Consider the following 23,863-nt stretch of genomic DNA (forward strand, 5'->3'; position numbering starts at 1 on the left):
GTGTTCTGCATTTGTAGTGAAGGTATAGAGAGTAAGTTGCAGAGATTGCACATAACGTACAAATAACAGGGAATTTTCATCTGCTGGCTTTCTATGTTTTTTTTCTCACTCTAAGCTCACAAAAAGATGGAAAACCAGACACTTTGTGTTTGGAATACTCAGCATCCCTCTTGTATATCTGTTCTATAAAACAGACCTTTTCTGCATCTAGTTCTTTTGCTGTGGTTGTCTGACTGTGAAATCTCTGAACTGAGATTGTCTATGGGTTTGTCATTGGGTTTGGAAAATGAGCACGTGAACTGTAACTAAACAGTCTGGATGATGAGAGGGGGTAGTGACTGGTTTCTTCACCATGCTCCTGAGGAAAAACCCCTTCATAAAGAGTTGTAGGATGAAAGCAGAGTTTTATGAAATATGTGGCTTGCAAACAATAAGTCGATCTCAGTGTCCCTTCAAGCTATGTCGCACCAAACCTTACCACTTCCACATGATTAATTGCTGCCATGCCAAATCTCACGTAAAAGCCTGTAATGCATAGGTATATTTGTGTAAGGTGTGGTAAAGTATATAGGCATATCTATACACTTACATGTAATGCCACTTTCAGTATACAGAAAGTCTTCCTGATGAGATCTGAGCTGTCCCTTACTAAGTGAGAGAGAACGTTTTGTCTTAAGGTGAGCTGATATTTTTAACATGTAGTTGAGTCTGGGGTGGCCTCATTAACAGGCGCTGCTTGCGGTCTGGAGAGGCATGCCTGCAGATGGCAACAGGGGCACAGACCTTTTCTGTGGTGGTGAAATCACTGGGGGAATGAGAATTGACATCACCTCCAGAATGTATTATGAATTAATAATTTTCTTAAGAGAGGATGAGCAGGGGTTAGAGTGAAGATAAGAAGGATGAAGCAAAAGAAGCTATAGAGGAAAGAACCCAAGCAATGACAAGCGAATGATAAAGGAGGGAGGAAGCATGCATCTCCTGGTTGAGGTCTTTAGGGTTGCTTTTGCAGGATATGGTGAATTGGCTTAAGGACAGCACTGTGAGCTCCCCAGTAAAGGCACTGGCTCGACAGTTTAATAGAATATAGGAATCTTTCTGAATGGCATCTAAAGGTAGGTAAATATTTACATAGTCATATTCTGTTCAGCCATTTTGCCAACCTTTGTTTCTATTCAGAAACTTTAAGTGAGAAATAAGGCTCTAGGCACCGTTTCCTGCCAGCACATGGGTCCCACCAGGGGTAGTATGAGTGTTAGGAGTTGTGAAAAAGTTGTTGTGATGATTGGGCCCTAAAGGAATCTAACACTCCCTTGCATTTCCCCCTCCCCACCATGTTCAATAAATGAGTACACAAAAGCTGCTTGGAACAATCGGTTTAAAATAAAACTTTATTTTTTTTGTTACATAAATGCTAAGTGACAGCTACAAAGAAGCAGACTGTGTGGTGGTGGAGCTGTTGTGTCCTTTCAGGAACATTTAATAAAATTTCATTAAAGAAAATACAAAATCTCTAATAACAAGTCTAAAAACTTTCCACTGCAACTTGCCATGATTTATGTTAAGGCTTTCATTACTGTCACCAAAAACTGTTGGCTGCCATAGGTATAATGTTTGTCAGTACTCAGATTCACCAAGTCTTTGAATGTCAACAGGAAACTTGATATCTAAACCTAATTTCTATTGCTTTAGTCTTTATTTGATGGACTTCATTGATACAGTCACTGTGTAGGCACATTTTAAAGGCACTGTTAATTCCTTATCCAGGACTATGATTATCCCTAAAAATAAAATAGAAGTAGATGTTACGCTATTAATTTATGTATTTTAGGAAAAGATCAAAGCCACGTAACCTTATGTGTAATTATTTCATTTAATTATACAGTTCTGCATTTGCATCTGCAAAGAAATGTACTAACAATGACTAATGAATCCTCAAAGCAGCCCTTTGAAAGAGGTAGATAGACATAATTAATCCAGTCTAACCAATTTCTTGCCCGAGGCAATAGATTGAGTCAATATTTAAGCCAAGATTAAAGCTCAGGTGTGTCAAAGTTTTATGCTGTGGCTGTTACACAGAGTAATGTGTAAGAACAATCAGTCCCCGGTTTCATTACACTGAGCTTGCCACTACTTACTGTAATAATTTAGACTGACATATATTTTGACCTGCACCAAACCTACATTCTCTGTTTTCTGCCTGTCTGTCAGAACAATTCCTTTCCATCTTCCTCTCAAAAACTCCTCCCACTCCAGCCAATTGAAGTATGAAAGGTCTAACTTTTCCCTTCTTGTATCCAGCTTTCACCTCCTTGTGCCTATCACTGCCTGACTAGTATTTTACACCGGCAGGCCTCCTCCCACAAGTTCCCTGTAATTCAGGTGTCATTGTCTGTCCTTGGGGCCCCGCTTCTCTGCTTTACATGCTCCCCAAGAGGAACCACCGATCTCTTCCCCTACTCCTGGCTGCCCCCAGGTCATTACCTGGGGAGCTACTCTGCTGTAGGCAGCAGGGAGGAAGCGCTGCTTGTGGAGCTGGTATAAGCTGTATTGTACCTGCCAGATACACTAAGCAAGGAGACAATTCAAGGAAAGCTTTCCACAATTAAAGAGCAGCCACTGTTCTCTTAGAGCATGGCCCAAAACAAGATGTAGCCTGTGGCCTGTGTGTCTCTTGCTGTAGGTGGAGATTCATGAAATATTTGCCACATTTTGTGAGTTATGAAAGTACTTTATGAGAGCAGGGGTAGGCGTTGTTATTCAGGTAATAGGGAAGGCTAATGATGTTTGTGAAGAGAAGAACAAAGAGAAGCTGATGCTGTAACCAAGAATACTGCTTGCCTTGGAATAGTCTAGTGGCAGTGTAAACTAGGGTGAGATGGTTCTGGCCCCAGTGAGCAGCAGAGAATGCAAAGTAACTGCAGCACTATGATAAAGTCTGAAATTGATAGAAGAACCTGATTTCATAACATGTAGTGATTGGTGGGTTACAAAGAAAGAGAGGAAAAACAGTGGAAAAGAAAACCTAATGTAGTTGAAGAATGGCACCAGAACTGGGGAAATAGTGCCAGAACCTGGATTTCCCACTGTGGCAGTGCTTAAGACCTGATCAAATCTTACCTGGCTATGGCTTTTCTTATTTGGTAGGAAACAGAATTAATGTGACATATCCTGTAGTTGTTGATAGCTGTGACATTTCTATTTGTGCTTTGATATAATATGTCTGACCAGAAGAGGTATTCACCCTGACTGTAGGGATTCTTCTCCCCAGGAACTTGGTAAATTGACCAAAATTATTTCTACAGGCAGCCAAGCTGGCTGCTGGGTGTCAGTTGGCCTCAGCTGACATGCCACACAAGTTGATGTGACACACTATCCTAGTACTCATTATTTCCTTTATAGGAAAGCTTACATCTTCATGTGAATGCAGGAGAGGGGAGAGAAGCAGACGTATGGAGGACATGAATTTTCCAGCAATTTCTCACTATATATAAGGATATATTCCTAATGGCTGCCTAAATTTTGATTCATCTCAACTTTCTCCCAAAGTGCTATTTTCTATCGATAAGATTGCATAGCTACATTTTATTTTTAGGAAAGCAGTTGATAGTCTGCCCCATCCTCTCAGGCTTTCTGCAGCTGACTGAAATGGTGGACATCTTCCTAAAATGCGTACGTAGCCTGTTTCAACAAGGAACTGATTTGGCTTAGATAGAACTGTATATGGTGCAGAAGATCAGATGTATGGTCGTAATTGCCCCCCTTGACCTCAGATCATTGGATTTACCTGAGTGCTCAGTCTCCATTCAGCACAATTTGAGAGTGTAAAAGCCAGAGCTCCGTAAAGTGGGCATCGTACATTCAACCAAAAGGAGAATGACTGAGTATAGACATATGGCAGGTTCTTTCTTTTTTTTTCACGCTGTTGATAATCTCAAAGAACATGTAGTAACGGAACAAATCAGCATGTTGGTGGAGGTTCCTCCGCCACCCACACCAAATGATATTTTGGGGCATATAAATAGGAGTCAATTACAATAACACATCCCTTTCAATCTGAGTAATTGCTACTAAAATCCAAGATGACTACTGTCAAAAGGGGATGTGCAAAGGCTCTAGAATTATTTCTGTTTTAAAATAATTATATACTGTATGTACATGCAAGAGAAAGCAAATTTCTTAACAACCTTTTTGGAGAAGTAACTTCTAGTGGAAATAGAAATATCTGTCCATTTTCTGACATAGTTTAAATGTTAAAGGACAGGTGACCTAGAATCTCCCAAGTTAGATGGCAAAGCTTTATTTTATGATATAGCTTTATAATGAAATCTTGCATTTTGACAATTGAATTAAAACATTCCTTTCACAATCACATGGAAGGTGTCTGTTCTGATATTTTCTCTTGCAATTAAATTATTCTGCAAAAGTTTAACATATGTAGAGCCAATGTAGTGACTAAGATCTGCTGCATAAAATATTGGAGGAAATGTTTTCCATGTCTAGGAATACATTTTATTGATCTCCAATATTAAGAGGACTGGGGCAGGTGATGAGCACAAGGCTAAATCCTAGCCCCACAGAAGTGATACCAGGTACTTCCCCTGTAGTGAACAGAATCCTTTTAAGGTTATGACTGATGAGATACATACAACATTCTTTGTCTCCGTCAATCAAGGAGGAAAAAATGAAATGCCCTCTTTCCACTGTGTAAATTTTGCAGGCAGTTTACTGCATTTAATGAACTGTTATAGCATATGCAGATGAACACTTCCCACCCGCTCTCCACAGATCTGGCACACTGTAATCACTTGTCCTTATTTCTGTGCTGTATAATGTCCTCTACTGCTCATAGAAATACAGCCCACAAAACTGAAACAAAGGTCCCTAAAGAATTCAATTTGCCAAAGGTTATATCTGTCTCCTCTTTGCAGGCCAGGATATGTGAGACTCACTGCTGCCCTTTCTGCATTGCACCTCAGACTGAGCAAGTCTATTACTGCCTTTTAGCCTAGGCTTTCTCCTTTGGAGCCACAGAGCTTGCCATGGAGCTCTGAGCTCCACCTGACTCCGGGGACTTTGCCAGGGTCAGGCTGGAGTCAAGAAAGACTTGCACAACCAATGCATGTAAAAGGAAATATGCTAAGCACTTTCAGTGAAATTCAGCTCATTGCAGATCTTTTAGAAAGTACATCCATCACAAAGCTACCTCCTGAAGTCAATGATGTATGACGATAGCCTGTTGTAAATCTCCTTTTTGCATCTCCCATTTTAAGCTTAGCGCTCCCATTCCTTTTTCTCCTCTCTTTCTTTAGTAATACAAAGTTATGTCTGCTAGTTTGATCAAGAGTATTTCACATCTCAAGTCTGTGCTTAACTGTGGGATAGCTTCCTATCTCTTAGTATAATTAGCGCTAGCACCATGTAAGTGCTTTCAGAGTATGAGCAAAGAAATCTGTGATCAAGACAGTGTCCACATTGCTAACAGTGGGAACTGTTTTTCTCCGTTTATACTACTGGTCCCAACTTCACATCAGGAGGGATATTTGGATGGGTCTTTGAAAATGTTCTGAATATCCTACCACTACGTAGAAACAGTGAACCTGAACCTTCTCGTAATTCATCTATGTCACATCTGAAGAAATCGCTCATTTATATATTAAAAAAATATATAATAGGTACATAAATTCCTTATACATAAAAAGGAAGGTATATGCACGTATATATATAAACCTCATACATCAGCATTGTCTCCAATATAAATGTATTTCAGAAATGCAGTTTCTATACAAAATTTTAAAAAGGTTTTAGAAAGGGGTTTGTGATTTAAGTTGCCAGCATGGAGACATTTTATGCGTGCATGCTTAATGCACTGTAAAGATCAAAATTTAATGATCCTCAGCTCAGTCTGTAAAAATGGAAATATCATAGATCATTAGACGCTTTCAAAAGTGTTCATCTTGTAAATTTTGATTCTGAAAGCATGGACTGTTTAAACTTGTGCTCTGAAGTGAACATATGTTAAGTTAGGTAGGACATACATAGAAAGTTCATTGGAATTTATAAAAATATTATCTGTTTGATCAGATATTATGTCAAAGCTTTTAATTCCAGAGTCATGCACAGAAATATAGTGGTTAAGTTTCACATTCAGTAAATCATCTATCAGTTTAGTAGCTTTGCTGATGCTTTGAACAGATCTGAATCCCATCTTCTGGAGTAAACTGTTTTTAATAATTTTTGAACAAATGAACTAATTAACCCATTTTCTCACTTAGAGGAAGGTTTTTTTTTTTTTTTTTCCTGTCTGCACTGCATATAAATCCCTAGCATCAATGGGAACTTTTTGAGTAGGGTCAGGTCAGAATAGGTGTTCCAATACCAGAACTGTCCTAGTGCACCTCTCTAGATTAATGCACTATCTTTAAAATGATAATTGTAATAAAGCTTCAGGTTAAAAATGCAATTGCTGCTTTATTTCATCTGACTTTTAAGGAAATCAGAGAAATTAAAGTATGGGGCGTATCTCTCTGAGCTTCACCTGTAGCCAATAAAGCAATAGGCTTTTCCAAAGTTTGAATCAAGTTAGAAGCATTTGAATCAAGTAACCTTCAGAAAAAGTGGCCTATAGCAAGAGACTCAGAAGGGAAGTAAGGAAGACAACTGCTTGATTTAGGTGCCTAAAGTCTGATCATTTTAAAAATTACTCTGATCGCCTGCACTTAGAACTATTTTTATTTCATATAAAAAGAAAATACCATTCTGCTTTCAGAAAAAGAGAGTATGAATTTTAGTATGCAGCACACTGCTAACATCACCGATGGAGTCACTAAGGATGTAAACAGTCAATTCTGGTACATTATAATCACAGAATGAAGAACTCAAGGGGAGCTTAAATCTAAACCTCTATAGTTAGTGTATCAATATACATTTATGTTGGTTTCTATTTCTTCATGTTATTAATTCCTAGACAGACAATCTCTGCTGCAAAATGAGCCAAAATATGTATTTAAAACCAATTTTACTTATACATCAGGATTTTGTGGCTTAGGATCATCTCTAGTAATGTTTTTCCCCTTTTGTTTTTTTTTTCTTTGAGTAATCAAAGAAAGTGTGACACAGAAAATTCCTACTGAAATGATAAATGTCCTTACTGGTATGAAACTGTGCACTTACACTCTTAAGGGTGTATGCCAGAGTCAATATGATTAAATACCAGCTAAGGGTTTCAAGACTAAGGCCTAGTGGAAAATTAGAAAGCTATTCATCATTATTTGGTAACTTCTGCAGTGTGAAATAGAAACTCTCTTGCAACATTACAAAAGAATGCCTTATTGAAATTATACTTTTTATTGCTTTTAGAAGTGTTTGTGAACAGGCTTTTTCAATGGAGGTGGTCATTAATGTCAGAGACTATGTCGTTTCCCCACAGGGCATGATTTATCTTTATGAATTTTCCTATGTATGAATATTGCAGTTCTGATTGTATCATTTAGTAGTGAAAGAGCCTCAAGTCTTTTGTTGTTTACTTTGCCAGAGAAGCAGTATCTGTTCCTCCTTATACAGTTTCAGTGAGGTACCTCTGACAGAGTCTTTTTCCATGAACTACTTAAAAAATCTAGACTACTTAATGAGCCTCAGGTTTCCTCTCAAGAAGGAAAAAAAAAAAACAACAGGTGAAAAGCTGGTCGAGGTCAGATCTTGAATTGTCTCCAGATCTGAATTATTCGTAAAAGATTCCATGGAGGTAGCTGGTTTTGACTCTGAGACTGGGCCATTCTTCTCCATGAATCTGTACAACACACAGAAGACTTGCCTGAGGTACACAGAGGTCTTGTACAGCAGTGTTCTTGTGCCCTCTCCTTGTGTCTGCCTCAAATCTCTGACATTCCTCAGTCACTGCCGTTTCAGATAAAGCTGATCAAAGTCCAGTTTCTCTAGGAAGCTCTTCCTTCTCATGATTCAGTGTTAGGATTCACCTGGTGAATTGGACAGGAGAACTGATCTAGCTAAAAATAAATCCCCTCCTTGTGCTGGCTTACTTTTCTGCTAGATCAGCTCCCCAACTCTCTGCATGTAACAATAGTCCCATGTAAAATCAGTTAGAAATATGATAAGGCTTAAGAAAGAAATTTAAATCTTAGGTTGCTATATGTTTTTACCCTTAATTTTCAATGTCTTACCAGACCAGAATCTGAGAACAACAACTTGTCTTTCTCTCTTTTTTTTTTTTTTTTGACCCACAGAACAAGTCAATACCAAAATATTTTTTGTGATAGAGTATATGACATATTTTGGAAGCTCCATATGAAGAAGATGAGACCAATGCAGCACCTGTGTACTCTGCTATGAATCAGCTTTGGCACAACCTTCCTGGAGCTGCTTTGGCAGATATCTGGCCCCGAACATACAAGATGTCTTGTGTCACCTTCACTCCACTGGAAGTTTTGAATTTTAGCATATTTCATCTGCATCCGATAAACAAACCATAGAGATGCCAGCAAAAATTGGAGGCAGAAATTCCTGCAGTCATGATGTTTTTTTTTAATCATTTGCTCACAGTCCTTAGAAAACTGGGAGATATCCAGTGATCAAAAAGTCTGACATCATAGCCCCTGAATGGGAAGCTTCAGAAGAAACTGAAAGAATGTGGGTTTTTGTTTACCAATAAAATAAACCAAGCTACCCAAATTGCCTGATCTTCTATTTCAAACTTTCCTGTGAAGTTTTAATACCCTTTGTAATAACCTTACCTTGCCTGCCATGCTAAAGGAAATTAGAAAAATTAGAATAGTTGGGCATTTTTTTATATCTGTTTTCTTCTCCAGGTTCAACATGAATCAATTTATATTTTTTTCATAAATTTAAAATACTGCAGTCATGTGGGTTTTATTCAGTGGTGCCACTAGAGGGCAAGATAACAGCTGTTAGCCAGTTGGATTTTAGGGCTTTGGTCCTGCCGACTTTGAGGTTAATGGGAAATTATTGACTCTAGCAATGCTGAAACAAGCCATAAAATCCATTCTCTTCCACAAATAGTTGGAATTTCCCACAAATCCTTAAAAATTAAGAAAACTCTCTTTAATTTAAGCTAACATGCTGTAAATAACTGTTAAAAGTACTTAACAATGATGATATATATTATCCATCACCTATATAAAATAAGAAAATGGAAGTATCATATAATATGTCCTTCTGAAATTATCTGAAAAATAATTCTCCAAAATAAACAGCACATCTTACCAATTCTGTGATAGTTAAATAAAATACTTCAACTTTTATTAATATACACATGTCCATGCCTTCAACATATACACAGATTTAAATTTACCTCTATATTGGCAATATAGATGAACTGCTGAGCAAACGTAGAAGAGCTGAACTTGATTCCTAATACTGTTTTATTGTTGCCTAGAGCTTCAAAGTATGTTTTAAAAATTACCTAATGCTGTCTCACAGTCAGAGAGGCTTTGAGCTTGTCAGATATCATAAACTAAGCTACATTTGTCCTGGTCAGTACTTGAATGGGAGGCCTCCGAGGCAAGAAAGGAACCTGTGGGATGTGTGTATTTTCTGCTTTTAATCCTGCTGCTATTTCAGTCTCCCGCAGAAGTTCTTGTATTTCAGTTTGTTCTTATCATGAAACCTTTGTTTCCTTTTCTCTTTATATTTTAAAAAAGAAAATTGTATACAAACAGTGGGAAAAATCCTAAATTACAAGCTCATTTTTATACTAAACATTGCTTCCAGAAAACTTCAAAGGAAATAATAATCGGAGTTTGGAATAAGATCTCTCGCATCTGGCTTATTGTTTAAAGGATGCTGTGGATACCATTTCAATTACCAAGTTACTGTGGCCTAAACCCTCAATCGTTTGTCTTTAATTTTGTCCCACAAGTACACATAATTGTGATAGCATTTTTATAAAAACAGTATTCTTTGCTTTACAATTTTCTAAACACACTTTGTTAGACATGCAGCAAGTTGATATGTTATGAAGGAATTTCCTACTGCAAGAGGTAAGCATTAAACCTTGGAAAAATAGGACTGTTAAGAGAGCCAAGGACAAAGACCCAAATCTGAACCTCTTTAGCCTTTTGAGAGCCCAAATTTTCCATGTCTTCACACAAGTGAGCCTCAGGACTGCTCCAGCACCCAGGACAAGGGGGAGCCAGCTCTTACACCTGGAAGAGAGCCTCAGCTCAGCTTGCTCCTCAGAGCAAGTTCAAGCACGAGGTCCTGGAGTATTCTCCTGGATCAGATCAATCTTACATATTCTACTGAAGATGTCTCTGGGGAGGAAATCTGAGTTTCAACACAGGTTTTCCTGCCTTCGTCCTGACAAAACATCCTAAAGCTGTCATCTCATTCTACATGACTGGGCCAGCTTGTCTCCTACACAAACACCCTTTAAATCTCCAGCCTAATGTGCGAGGCCCAAAAGCCCTAGACCTCCATGTCTGACAGGTCCCTGTGTGCAGGCCCTGCCTGCCCCCTCTGCCCAGCTGGGCCCTGCGGCCCTCCGCTCTGCACTGCCATACACTGAGTGACTGAGGTCAGGATGATCAGCTTCCTATGCGGTGTTGGCCACGAAGCCACTTGAGAAGACGGTCCCTTGTGAGAATAGCTCCGGTCTCAGAAAAGCTCCAGGGTGGAGCTTTTAAGGCCAAGCAGAACCCACACAGCCCAGAAGTGGTTACAGCAACTCCCAGGAACTTGCTTGAGGTGCCATTCCTATCAAAGTGATTTCCCTGGGGCTTGGCAGAATACTCTGGGGAGCTGTTTAAGCAGAGGTGAACAGCCAGACAGTTTCTTTCATGACAAGGTGGGCTGTGGAGATGGTTTTTGTCCCATTTGTCTTTTCTCTTGCTTCTGGTCCCTGAGCTAAACCAGCTACCAGTTACAATTGAGCCATCAGTGTAACACAGGCAAGAGGTGCAGATGGGGCATCATGTGTGATTCAGGAGGAGGAAAGAGGAATCCCACTCTAGTGACTCCTTCTTATGAAAATCTGAGGCACCCTTAGTCACTTGCTGATGAAATCCTGCACATGGCGGTTGAAGTGCCTGTGAGGTAACAATGGCATCCAAGACCAGGCAGCTCATAAAAGCTAGCACATAACACAGATGAGCCTATTGTTTTTTTGTTAAATTCTGCAGGACTGAGTCATTTATTTGATGGATAGTCACACAGCTAGTGTTTTTCTATGGAGTTAGATTGGTAAAGTGCAGAGTATCGCACGGTTATATGGTTTGATGCTGTAGCTGCTGCAATTTCCGAAGTGATTTGAGTAAAGCTGTCCCTTCAGTTTCTGTGATTTTAAGTATTCTGTATAAAAGTTTCCATCATCAATGTTAAGCATATATATTTTAATAGCTGTGCACCCAGTGATTAGGTGGCTTCATAGGTCAGCTGTAACTAATGATGAACTAGCTGGGTAAAGTATAATTATTGCATTTTTCAGAAATGCTAAAAACCAATACCTGTGTGCATATCTGACTAAAAATTGAATGTATTTGGAATTGCTGCCATCATCTATACTTTACAAGTCATAGTTAATTCTCTTTCAAGTCCAGTTTCTCTATTTATTCTGTGTCTGAACATCCATGTCTTGCCAAATTCCTAGGAGTCCTTGTTGACAGGAGTCTCCTTGCATCAGGAGAGAGAAGCTCAGGAGAGGAATCCAAGAAGATGGTCGACATGGAGAGAAAATTAAATTCAGAGGACACCTGCTTGCATTTCAAAACATACAATTTTGCGGTTTCAGAGAAAATGTTTTGTCTTTCAGGTCTTCATATTTCATAGAAAAATTAAACAGAGCATGAAAAGCAGACATCAAAAAATTAAACAAAGCCCTAGTTTTCTGCAAAAAGACGGCTTTAATAGGAATATTTTCATCAAGTTGTTAAAAGCATAACCCCCCATGCTGATTGAACATAGTGCTCTGCTCTGAATTGTAAAAATGTGGATGGATTCTTAGATATTTTCTGAAGACACAAGTCAAGTTTCAGCAAAAGTTTGTCTTTATGCAGTGTGTCAGTCCCTTGAGCTATTTGTCACTGGCAGTGCCTGGGAGATCTACTTGCAGCTTTTCATTTTCCATTTGGCTAATCTCTCAGTTAGGTAATAAGAAGCCATTTATACTTCATTAACAATATATTACTGTCAATATTAATATATAATTGATCCCCCAATTCACCATTTATTTCTGCTACAAAGGGAAGTATGTTATCTTTTTTTTTTAACATTTGTTTCAAGAGGTATTTTGCATGATGCTCTTTACATTTTCTTGTGCTAATGACATTCTTGCAATTCTCTCTAATACAAAATATTTAATTCTCAATCGTGACAATGCTGCTATGCATTTGGATAGGATATTTCATGCCTAAATGTATTAACCCTATTGTCAAACAGCTAGCAAAAAAACATGACTGGTTTCTCTTAGTTACTGTTGCTTTGGAAACTAGTTACATGTCTTGATTTGTAAATGGTTATTCTTTCAGAAAAAGAGAGAAGAATCTGTTTTTCTGGTGTTTTTTTTTTGTTGTTGTTGTTATTTTTTTTTCTCCTTTCTCTATTACAATTAATATGCAATGTCAAAGAACTCTATTTCAAATTGGTGGGCTACAGCTTCTGAACCATATGAGTCAGCCTTCTGAAAGCTAATTAACTCATAATTCATTTTATAGCAGGCATTTCTCAGCAGAAACTTATAATCACAAATGAAGGATGGTGTAACAACTAATGAAGTTTCATTCCCAGCTCTTTACCAGCCTTCTTCTGTAACCTCAGCAAATTTCAATCTAAATACTGTTAATCTCTTTTCCTGTTTCTGGTTTATTGAGAGAGGAATTATTTCAAGCAAAGTTACTTCATAGTGCTGCTTTCCTGACAGTATTCTTCAAAGATGCTTCTTGTTGCCTTTGAGTCAGTCTCCAGAGTTTTCCCCAACATAACCAGTTTAGGAGGGGCTACTTCTACTAAAACTTCTGTAAATGAGAAGGTAGAAATGATGAAAAAGTCATCATCTTTCAGACTTCATGAAATACAGTCCCGCTTATAGAATCTTAATGCACTATGTTTGTGATTATTTAATTCATAAATTTTAAATGGCATTATTTGTTTGTTTAAGATGTATCTGTCTAATTAATTAGAGTGAGGAGTAATCTATACAGATATCAGCTAGGTCCACATAATTTTTAGAAGTAGTTCTTGTGAAACATAAGATGTAGAATAGGTACACATCCATCCCACGGCTTATCTTTTAAATACGCTTTTAGGAACACATCTTTTCTAGCTTCAGTAATTGCCTCATTAGCTCTAAAAAACTGTTAGGATGCTTTGTCTTCTCTAGTGTACTCAGAAGTACTGAGTTATTTTTACACTGGAAGGCAGCAGGGAGTCTGATTTTAGTACTAGCTTCACCATGATGCAAGATTTCTGGCAGTAACCTGAAGAATTCTGTTTTCTTGGAATTTTTTTCAGGGATTGAAATGCTTTTGAAAGTTATAAGGCTGACAACTCTGGAGGTTGCCATCCTTTATTTATCTGGTGAAACACTATCAGTGACATCTCACCCCGTATTCCTTTGCAATCTATTCCAGCCAGATGTAGAAGGACCACTCTTAAAAAAGAGAGGAAGCCTTCATGACTTCATACTGAAAAGCAGTAACAATTCTGCAGTTTGGCTCCTTAATGCCAATACCAATTGGCTTAATACCAAAATGGCACTCAAGTCATTACACTCATTTTCTTCTCAGTCTTGACTGGTACCAGTGGAGCTGGTAATTATGTCCACTAGAATATGAGACTTTCTCCCTGTTTTTTGTTGTTGTTGTTCTTAGAGTTAATAGATAATGGTCAGCTAAGCCAGAGGAAAATTCAGAACTGGATCCCAAAGTTAACTAAAGTAAGGTGCTGCAAATCCATGCTGTCACTCTCCATCCCTCATTAAAGTGCCTAAAGGTTGGTACAACAGACTTGTAGCTCATTCCACTCTCCCTACAGGCCCTGTAAGCGCATCACTGCCTGACATTGTCCTCAGTCCTCAAGGCTCTAGTTCTCTTACCAGGAAACTTCTGTGCAACAGAAAAGTTGTATGGATAATGCTTATCTTGAGAATAATTTCCTTGTTCCAGCTCCTAAAACATCTCAGTAGAGGAACCCAATGGTACTTTTTGGATGTTCTAGAGCAAAATGTTTGGATTTCTCTGAGTATTGTTCAGAATACTGACACTAATTTGTAGTTCATCTTACAGGATTGTTATATTTTAATTTCACTAAGCTATTCATAATATATTGTCCAAGCCAGATTAAATTCAAAGCAAAAAAAAAAAATCATTTATAAAATGCCCAGTAAACACTACCATTAAGTGTTCAATAAAAATCTGCTGACAAAAACTAAAGAAAACCATCAGTTGACCCTGGGCTTCTATCTGAGTCATTTAGCTAACAAGCTGTATACACTGATGATTATCTAATCCACACAGTCAGCAGTGCACACTTCACATACGCTGCATATGTCTAAAACCAGGTTGCATTCATGGGAGATGGGAGAGTACTGATGGAGTGGGGAAGTGTGAATGCATTTCTGCTTAATCCTTTCCAAAGTGGATAGGGAAGGACTGGCTCTGGGGTTTTCACTGAGATTTCTACCCCCCTCCTGAGTACTGATCCCGCAGTTGTTCAAAACAGAGGCTTATCCTCATAGGTTTCTTTCCCACATGTGGAAATGTTAATACCTTCTACAGCCATTTTCTCTGTCAGAGGAAAACATATCTTGTTTGTCATGGCCTGTCTAAACTACTAGCATATTTTTACTGTAGTGAGATAAAATGCTCTTTCTCCCCTGGCAATGTGTAGAATTCATTCTGAAGCCTCTTTATATGGGACATCTTATTTTTACTGCAAACATGGGACTAGAGCTAGCTAGATACCAGCTCTCTCTTGGGACTCAAAGGCTTGGTAGTCAACAGGTGTAATTGGGAAGTGGCTGATTCCCAATATTTCCCTTAGAAAGTACAGTGACACTACTTCATTTGCATACAAGCTCTCCCTCCCTCCTCAGCAAATAGCCACAGTTCTCTGCTAATTAGCCTCAATTCTCTTACGAACCCCTTTCAATTTGCTGCAAGATACATCCAAACAAGTTTATGAATCAACTTTTCAAAAATCCAGCTATTAGATTTCAGCATGTGACAAGTAAGCATCAATGAAGGCAACAGCTTAAAATTGTAACAACTGTAATTTTTATTCCTATCTCAAGTCATAATTCCTCCTTAATTTCTGATTAGGATATATATCTCCATATTTCACAGAACACATTTTATCTTAGTCTCTGAACTATAGACTCCCCAGGTCTCCAGACGAACATGCATTAAAGGATGGAACTGGATGTTCTCGTGAAAGCTGAAATCTGCAGTTTTTTAAAGAATGCCTTTCCCTGAATATACCCCTCAGTCTATTGTGAATCACATATCTCAGTCTATCCATTCTGCACTTACCACTTAGGAACTTTACATTCCAAATACATTAGAGACCTCTTCAACAGCATAACAAAACAGAGAGTATTAAGTTATTCTTTTATTAGCTGCAGAAATTTTGAAATGAAAAAAAAGTTACCTTTAGCTTAATACTGCCAGCAAAAGTAACAAGAATATATTGACCTCATCCACACTTCAGGGTCCTTCTCACTTCAGAGAGCTTTGAAGATTTGTGTGTGTGAGTAAATTATCTCTTTTTTATTCCCCTTCCAAGGATTGGCATGTATTGTTCTGGGCCTAAATTCTGACTTCCTCAGAAGAAAGGTAATAATTGTTTGGAAAGTATTTATCACATTACACTTGTTGCTACAAATTAAAAACATGCCCGGATATATTTAATCAGGTAAAGCAAAAAAAATGCACAAAATGGTTCTACATGCTCACGTTGAAGGAGCTATACTGCAACATATCCCGCCAGTTAAAAGAAAAAGTGTCGTCCCAGAAGAATTTTCATCCAATGACAGGGAATGAAGTATGCGTCTCAGATTGTGCCTTTCAGTCTGCGTTTGACCAGAAGTCACTGGTTAGCAAAGGATGCTCAGTGACACAGAATCTTAAGGGCAAAGCCCAGATGCTGAGAAGAAGAAACAGAAAATTTTCAATTTCCAGCATATTCTGGAGCTTGTAAGAAACCCAATCAGTTATATTTTGTCTGTTAACGATGCACCAAGACCATTTGATTGTACCAGCTGCCTAACAACATTCTGTCTCCCCAGCACAACATACATATCTGTTCCTAAAATAACAAAAAGACACAACGGTTTTACTTAAAATTTTAACTTTTTGCATATATTTTGATTATTTCTAACTAGAGGTGAAACAAAACCAAAGTTACATCTGTGCAAAAAGCTGTGATCCCTGTCAAGATCCCAGTCAAGAGACTGTACTTATTTAATGCCAAAATTCCGTTGCTGTCTCACGAGATCACTATCAGAGCTATAGACTATGCTTCTTACATTGCTTGCTGAGAAAGCTTACTGTAACAGCTTCGTTACAGAATTTGAATTGTAAATAAAAATATAAACAAACAATGTGCAAACAAACAAATGAAATGATTACTAATAATTTACATATCTGATGGGACATATGTTTTTGTTTCCAAGGGGTGGGCAGTGAGCTTCCACTGCTTGTGAATGGAAGCCAAAACAATATGAAGGGCTGAGATCAGAAGCTTAGAAATCTCCAGAATTTCTCATGATAGGATTTTTTAATGACAAAAATATAATTTCCTGATATTTAATGGTTCACTTTTGTAACTGGTGCTCCTAATTCCAGCTTTACCTCCTGGAAAGTATTTTGTGTCTGTTAGGTTGCAAAGATATTGCTTCCAACATGCTGCTTTAACTGACAATTTATCTTTACAGAGTTTTGTTTATGGTGCTGAATTTTCCTCAGATTTAATTCAATTTGGAGCTCTGATATACGACTCATATCACCCTTGTGCAGTTAATCCAAGTCAGTTTGATAGTTTATCAACAATTAGAAAACAGAAGGCCATCGGCCCATATTAAACAAGTGAGTGATGCAAGTATGAAGCAATGTCACCATAGCAACTCAGCTTGCACATAGGATGCTGTATATAACCTTGGGGAGCTCTTAAAACTCTTCATTCCTGAAATAGCTATGAACTATGTTGTAATGGGGATGCATCTTTAGTGCTGTAACAGTAGATTTGTGTTAGAAATTTGCAAATACTTTGGCCCAATATAACTTCTAAGAAGCCAATAGGGCACAAGCATTCAAGCTGACATGGCTGATGGAAATCATAACTTACTGTTAGAAATGTGCAAAACTGCTTGCTCTTTTTGGAAGCAGGAGGGAGGTATCAGTATATATTACTGCACTAAGAAAGAAAGCAGGAAATTTCCAGGAATTACTGTTAGATTTTAAATCTATTTTCTTCATGTTATTCCACACAAGCCTGTGGGTTGTATCCTTCTATCTGCATGGTTACTGTGAGTTTTGTCAGGGAAAAGACAACAAATGTACTTGTGTTTGTGTTTGTCTTTGCAGGTTTGAAATTTCCAGCTCCTACTAAACTAGCCATGTGTATGATATTAATTAGAAATGTGGATCTATATGCCCTAAGGTCAGCTAGAAGTCATGTGAATCAGCCTAGCTAGAGGGTCATTCTGCTAGGCAAAAAAAAAACTCTAGGCAGCCAGTTTTTGCTGAAGCCAACATTGCAAGTGTCTTTGATAAGAACCATAGGAGTTTTAGTGGTGTTAGATGATAAGATCAGAATTAATTCTTAGAAGAAATAACCAGTGCTATGTTTGAATGCTGCATCGTTTCTGCCTCTCCTCAGAGGTGGGACTACCACCTCACCATTTCCCCACATAGCTTAAGATTTACTGGTATGATAAAATACCTGGGAAAAAAGGCTGGATTCACTGGAGGACTTGTTACCTAACTACCCATCAAGGTGCCCAAATCATATATCATTAAGGGTTTCCCAAAACTCTCATGAGTTTCTCTATGTGTCTACAGTCCCTTGACACCTCAGTTTCCAGTGGTAATGAGAAATTCTTACTTTTCTAAAGAAAAGAATGATGCTCAGCCTTCCAGTGTGTGTCTACAACCTAGCTCTGGTAAGGCCTCCAAACAAGGCCTTCCCATCTGTATCTCACCAGCAGGACAGAAATGCTGATATCTTTACGTACAACAATCTTCTTGGGGGGAGCATTCATCTAGGGCAAGGAAATGTGAAATTCTGTCAATAGAAGAAATGTATTTAGGAATACCTAAATCCCAATGGATTTAGAAAAGCCCTATTTAGCCGTTCAAGGTAATGATTAAGCAGCTTTACCAATAATTGAGTAAACAATGGTGTTCATAACATATGCATATAAGAAAAAGAAGAAGCACTTTTACAGAATTATATCTTAGCTGACATGGTGTGGATTTGGTGTAACTGAGAGAACAGCACCCAGGGAGATATGCTAAACGTTGTTTCACCACATCCTGCTATTGCACTGGTATTCAGGAACATGTGCTTGTTTTACGTTTTAGAAACCTACCTGAACAGATTGTTTAAAACTCTCCATTATATTTAGTTTCACAATCAGAAAACTTGATGTGAAAAAGGAAAAATGCTGAAAAACAATCTGGTAAATAGGAAAGCAAGAAGTAAAATTACTTCTTAAATTTCTGCCAGATATCAAAATCAAGTTATAAGAGAAGTTGAAAGTATTTTGTCTGGTCCACAAGTTCTGTAGATCAATAATCACAAAAACTTTTAGTTCATTATGTGTCAGGTCCTGTCCGGTTCAAGTCAGAAGCCTGAGGTTCCCCATGCACCCCAGTAGGGATGAAAAATAAACATATTTTAGGAGGAATAAATGTTGAAAAAAAAAACAGTTTCAAGACAAATGCATTTTGGCCCAGCTCTTTGATAAGGTACAGTCATGTTATCTGCTGTGCTCTCTGCTCCAGTGATAAACTTCTCAGCAGATGATTAGAAGAGACTCTTGTAATGGGGCCAAAGACACCAATCTGCCAGTCTGACCTGCCTGCCAGGACATGGGCTTCTTGTCTAATCCAAAACCTTAGGCACAGTGGAAAGACTGTTGGGACATATCCAGTCCCTGACTGTGACTCATGCTATTCACGTTACTCATCCATGTGGGCACTAATGAAATGACTATGAGGTTCTGGGAACACAGGGGATGGAGTCCAGGTCACAAGTAATACTTGCTAATAGTCCTAGTTGACTGTGGAGGCCTATGCTGGGTCATATGAGTCATGAAGATGAATGTAGATTTTCACTAATAGGGTTGGCATTGGGCTTCAGCTTCCTTAAAAATAACGTGCTGCTTTTTAAAGGTGGAATGGTGGGATGAGGGAGATTGCACGAGAGAAGCTGTCTGATATTAGTGCTCAAATTCTGGGAGAAAGACTTAGATCTAGATTTAAAAAGGACATGTATTCCATCTCCAGAGGAGTCAATTATAGTTTCAAATGCTGTTTGAAATGTTATAGCTTATTCAGAGTATTGCAGACAGGCAAAATATCTAATCCTCAGACTCACCTCCAGATTTTTTTTCAGCGGAATGACAGATTAAACCATGACTTCAGGCTATATGAAATTATTATTTTAAGAAATGAAAACTACTTTTAAAAGTCAGTGTTCGAATTCAAGAAAGAATATGTAGAATAAAAAATGTTTTCTCATAAATTCATATAATCACAGAAAGATTGAAGTTAATCAATGATTGAGGTTAATCCAATCCCCCTGCTCAAGCGAGGCTGGTTTGAGCAGGTTGTTCAGGGCCATGTCTGTTCAGGTTTTGAGTGTCCTCAAGATGAAAGTTCCACAAAGCTTCCAAAAAAATTATTACAATTTTTGACCACTCTCAAAGTAAAAGTTTTTTTCTTATGTTTAAATGGAATTTCCTGTATTTCATTTTATGTGCATTGCCTTTCTGATGATCACTGTGTACCACTGAGAAGAGTCTGGTTTCATCTCTTCCATTGTATAACTTTTCTGGGATGGTGTATGGTGGGAAAAAGAGTTAAGACTTTTATGTTTAGTAAACGTCACTGCTCTGCAAAAGAGCTGGGAACTACCACAGCCATCAGGGTGGTTTGCCCACACCTGAGCTAAGTAAGTGCTGAACCCTGTCCTCTGCATGTCATTGTTACTGAGTGAGTGCCAAGAATAATTTTCAGTGATTAATATTAAGCTGGAGTGGCACCTCACATGGAGACTCATTTCTTCTGAGTATTATTATTAGTCATTGAATAATGAAATTAAATTAATACATTTAGAAAACCTACAGACAATATGAAGGGAAAAGCTGCACCTACTTTGGTGACAAGTTCAGAATTAGAAGTCAAATGAGTCTAAAAAGTCAGATATTATCTGAAATTAAAAGCAGATGAAATTCAGCAAAGAAATGCAAGCAGACAAATGTAACATGAGTTACTTTATACAGAAAAAGATCTGGAGGTTGTAGTGAATCACAAAGTGGCTATGAGTAACAATGCTATATTAAAAAGAAAAAGAGAAGACCTCTTAGTCTAAGATGTGTTTATAGGAATACTGTATTCAAGCCTTGAGAAGTAATTATTCTGCTCTACTTGGAAGCCAAATGGATCTCAGACCAGTGCGTCCACTGAGTTTTCAAAAAGATGATAACTTGGTGAAGATCCAGAGGAGGGTGAAAAGAATGCTAATGGGTTTAGAAAACACAATCCATGAAGAAGGGTGTCTCTGTTCTTTTAGGCTAGAAAAGAAAAGATTAAAAGGGACAAGTCTTCTAGTATGTAAAGCAGACAGTTATAGGAAGAATAATGGTCAGTTTTTCAAGAGCAGTGAGGAAGGACAAGAAGAAATTAGTACAATTCAGAGCAGAGAATATTTACTAAAAACCTTTTAAGAAGGAATATTCTGATTTCTCAAATAGTGGATTTAGCTCTCAAGAATACAGATGAATGTCTTTCATTGAGTATGTTTAATGCCAGTTCAGACCAATACCTGTTAAGGACAGTGCAAGACCATGGCAGGGTAGCTTCCTGCAGTCTTTTCCAGATCCCTATTTTGGTGTTTTTAAGACAAGGAGCCTCTACAGTGAAATAAGTGCATCCTCTTCATAGCTTAGACAAATACAAGTTCTGGTTCCTGGTTCTGGCCCAGAACACATGGCCATCCCTAAAGAGGGAGAAGTTCACATTCACCAGCCTCTGGTAGGATAGAGATCTATAAGCAGGAAAAAAAAAGAAGTACTTCTTAATGTATAATTGCAGTTTATAAAACCTGCTAGTGTTACACTGAAGTTAGTCTCAGAGGGTGCCCGAGGTAGACCAGACTTCTGGCAGCAAATGGAAAACTTTGAGCGATCTCCCTCCTCTGATGCAATCCTTTCTTTCTGAATCTTCTTAAATAATTCTTGCTAGGGATGTTTTCTCTCTGGGCACTCAAAAATATTTCTTTTGGAATATGAGAGCATACCAAGCCCCAGATTTTTTTTCTCAAGTGTCTTGGAAAAATACAACCTAAATTCTTCATGCACAGTCCCCAGATCATCAGCTGGTGTAAATCAGCACATCACCATAAGCTAGAAGGTACACTTTATGGAAGGTGAATGGCATAAAAGTTCTGTAGGTATATTAAAGGCATCAAAGCAGTGATCTGGATCTAGCAACGTTTTTTAAAATGTAAGAAATACAACTCTAATTTACCAGTCTGAAAGATAAATAAGAAGTTATTGAGTTGATGCATCCAATTTTTATTAGTAAAGCTTAATCTAACAGCAAAGTTTGTATGAAGACAGTTGCTGCTTCTGCTTCTCTTCCCCTAATTGCTGGCTGCTTTCTATTCCTTGGAAATCTGTGCCTTCTTTAAAAACAAACACAAAAAAATCACCACCAGACCTCTCCACCATATATAAAATGAAGTTGCAGTCCCAAATCAGCTACATACATCCAAACGTAAGAAAACCTACTGGTTTTTGGTAGCCAGAAGATCTGAAATAAATTTTGGCTGAACTGGAATGAGACATGTACCTCTAAAGTTTCAACTCAGTTACCACCATTAGCTGTGCATTTTCGCCAGCGATGGACAAGAGCCTGCATGCCATGCTTGTCTGTCACTGTCACCACAGCCAAAACAAACCACCCACTACGTCACTGGGCTCACATCCTGTTAATGGTTTACGGGCGTTAGGCCCGATTCGGTGACGAAGGGGACGGGGGACCCAAGGGCCCACGTCCTGGGAAAAGGGGAAAGGGAAAAAGGGTAGGGAGATGGCCCTGAGAGCAAAGAACAGCGGCAACAATCTGAGGTGAAACAAAGTAATTTACTAAATAAAATATCGGAATGCAAAACAATATACTATAATACAATATAATTACAATTTAAGCTGATAAATCCAATACAGAGAGAGAGAATGTCCCAAAATCAAGGTAGGCCTTACTCTACTACCGACGATAAGACGGCTGGAGAGCGAGGTGCTGCCAAGACGAGAGACGGCGGATAAAGGGACGAGGTCTCATGATCTGCAAGTTTTTATACTGCGAGCTTTTATCTTTTCCCTCCGGCTGGAAAATGGTAACAGAGGAGCAAAGTGCCGTGGGGACTGTAGTAGTCCTTCTCTTCTGAGGACCAAGTACATTCATTACATGATGTTACGATGTGGAGTACCAATAACCGAAAATCATAAAACCATGACACATCCACTGTTTGGTCTCCACAAACATTCAGCAAGCATTGATGAATGTCAGTGGGTACCATTCTTCCTACATGGAGGAATTCAGCGACACACCTTTGCGTCTTACACACTTCCATGTCAGACACGATTTTGTCAGAGTGCCCCTCTGCTGCCATCTGTCACACAGCAACAACATGTAACGGAATATTGGTTGGAAGGTTCAACCTCTACTGCCATACCACCAACATCTGCCTTTGATGTCTTTGGCCAACAGAATATAATGGGAGGCATTATTTTCGGAGCAGCCCTTGCAAACAATCTGAAATGGATCTCTTTCCACCAGAGATGAATTTATCACCTTCTTCGCAGATGAAAAGTTTGATTCAGTACTAAGGTGGCACAGGGTTAAAATAAAATTTACGGTAAGGCAAAACATACTCTCGCTGTCCGATAAAACCTGTGTTAAAAGTGCTAATGTTCCTTCAAACCCAATTCATTCCAGTAATTACATAGTCATTAAAGCAAAAGTCTAAAGGCAAAAATACCCTCATGAAAGAGTTCCTGTGAACAGTTATTTAATCTAATTTTCAGTGCATCTAGATGAAGGGCTTTGCACTGAATTTAGGACAATCTATCATCAGGCCTTTGCAGTCATTCCATTTAATTACTTCTATATCAGGATCATTTTTACTCCTAGATCTACATTTAAGGGTAGTTTAGAAGGATAATTTTCCTTCTCACTGTGAGTATCATTCTCATCATTTTGTGACTGGCTTCACACTGCATTTTCCTCACATTATCCAGTACTAAATACACAGCTATTAACTTCGATGAAGCTGTGTCAGTACTGTGTCTGAGGGCTGCTGCCACAATCAGATTTGAGCATGCAAGTTCTGTCTTACTGCCAGCATGAGCATCTCAGGCCAAAACACTGATCATCAAAACCCCTTGCTATTGTTTAACTAGGTAATTCAGAATACATTTAGGCTTTATTGCTTATTTAACCTGCACAGTGGGGGAATGAGCAGCCTCTCTCCCTGCACATATCCACTGCCCAATACTCCAGCAGTGAGAGCAGGAAGTGTTCACTATGTCATGGTACAAGCTTATTTTGGTGAAACAGTTCTGGGCACACAAGAACTAACAACTGATTAGGTAAAAAAAAGAAAAGAA

General features: G+C 38.4%; 1 long non-coding RNA gene across 4 annotated transcripts in view; it reads left to right on the forward strand.

The window, feature by feature from the left end:
- The window catches only part of LOC110392580, a 60,238-nt gene that overhangs the window by 7,981 nt on the left and 28,394 nt on the right, over positions 1-23,863 (forward strand). Inside the window, exons 2-3 of one of the 4 annotated variants that reach the window (XR_002434490.1) lie at positions 8,244-10,722; positions 11,624-12,495. The exons of the other annotated variants lie outside the window; for them this stretch is intronic. This is a non-coding gene — a long non-coding RNA (uncharacterized LOC110392580). Of the gene's footprint in view, positions 1-8,243; positions 10,723-11,623; positions 12,496-23,863 lie in introns of those variants that run through there. 4 annotated transcript variants of the gene reach the window in all.

This window comes from Numida meleagris, chromosome 1, assembly GCF_002078875.1.
Source record: "Numida meleagris isolate 19003 breed g44 Domestic line chromosome 1, NumMel1.0, whole genome shotgun sequence".
Classification (NCBI taxonomy): domain Eukaryota; kingdom Metazoa; phylum Chordata; class Aves; order Galliformes; family Numididae; genus Numida; species Numida meleagris.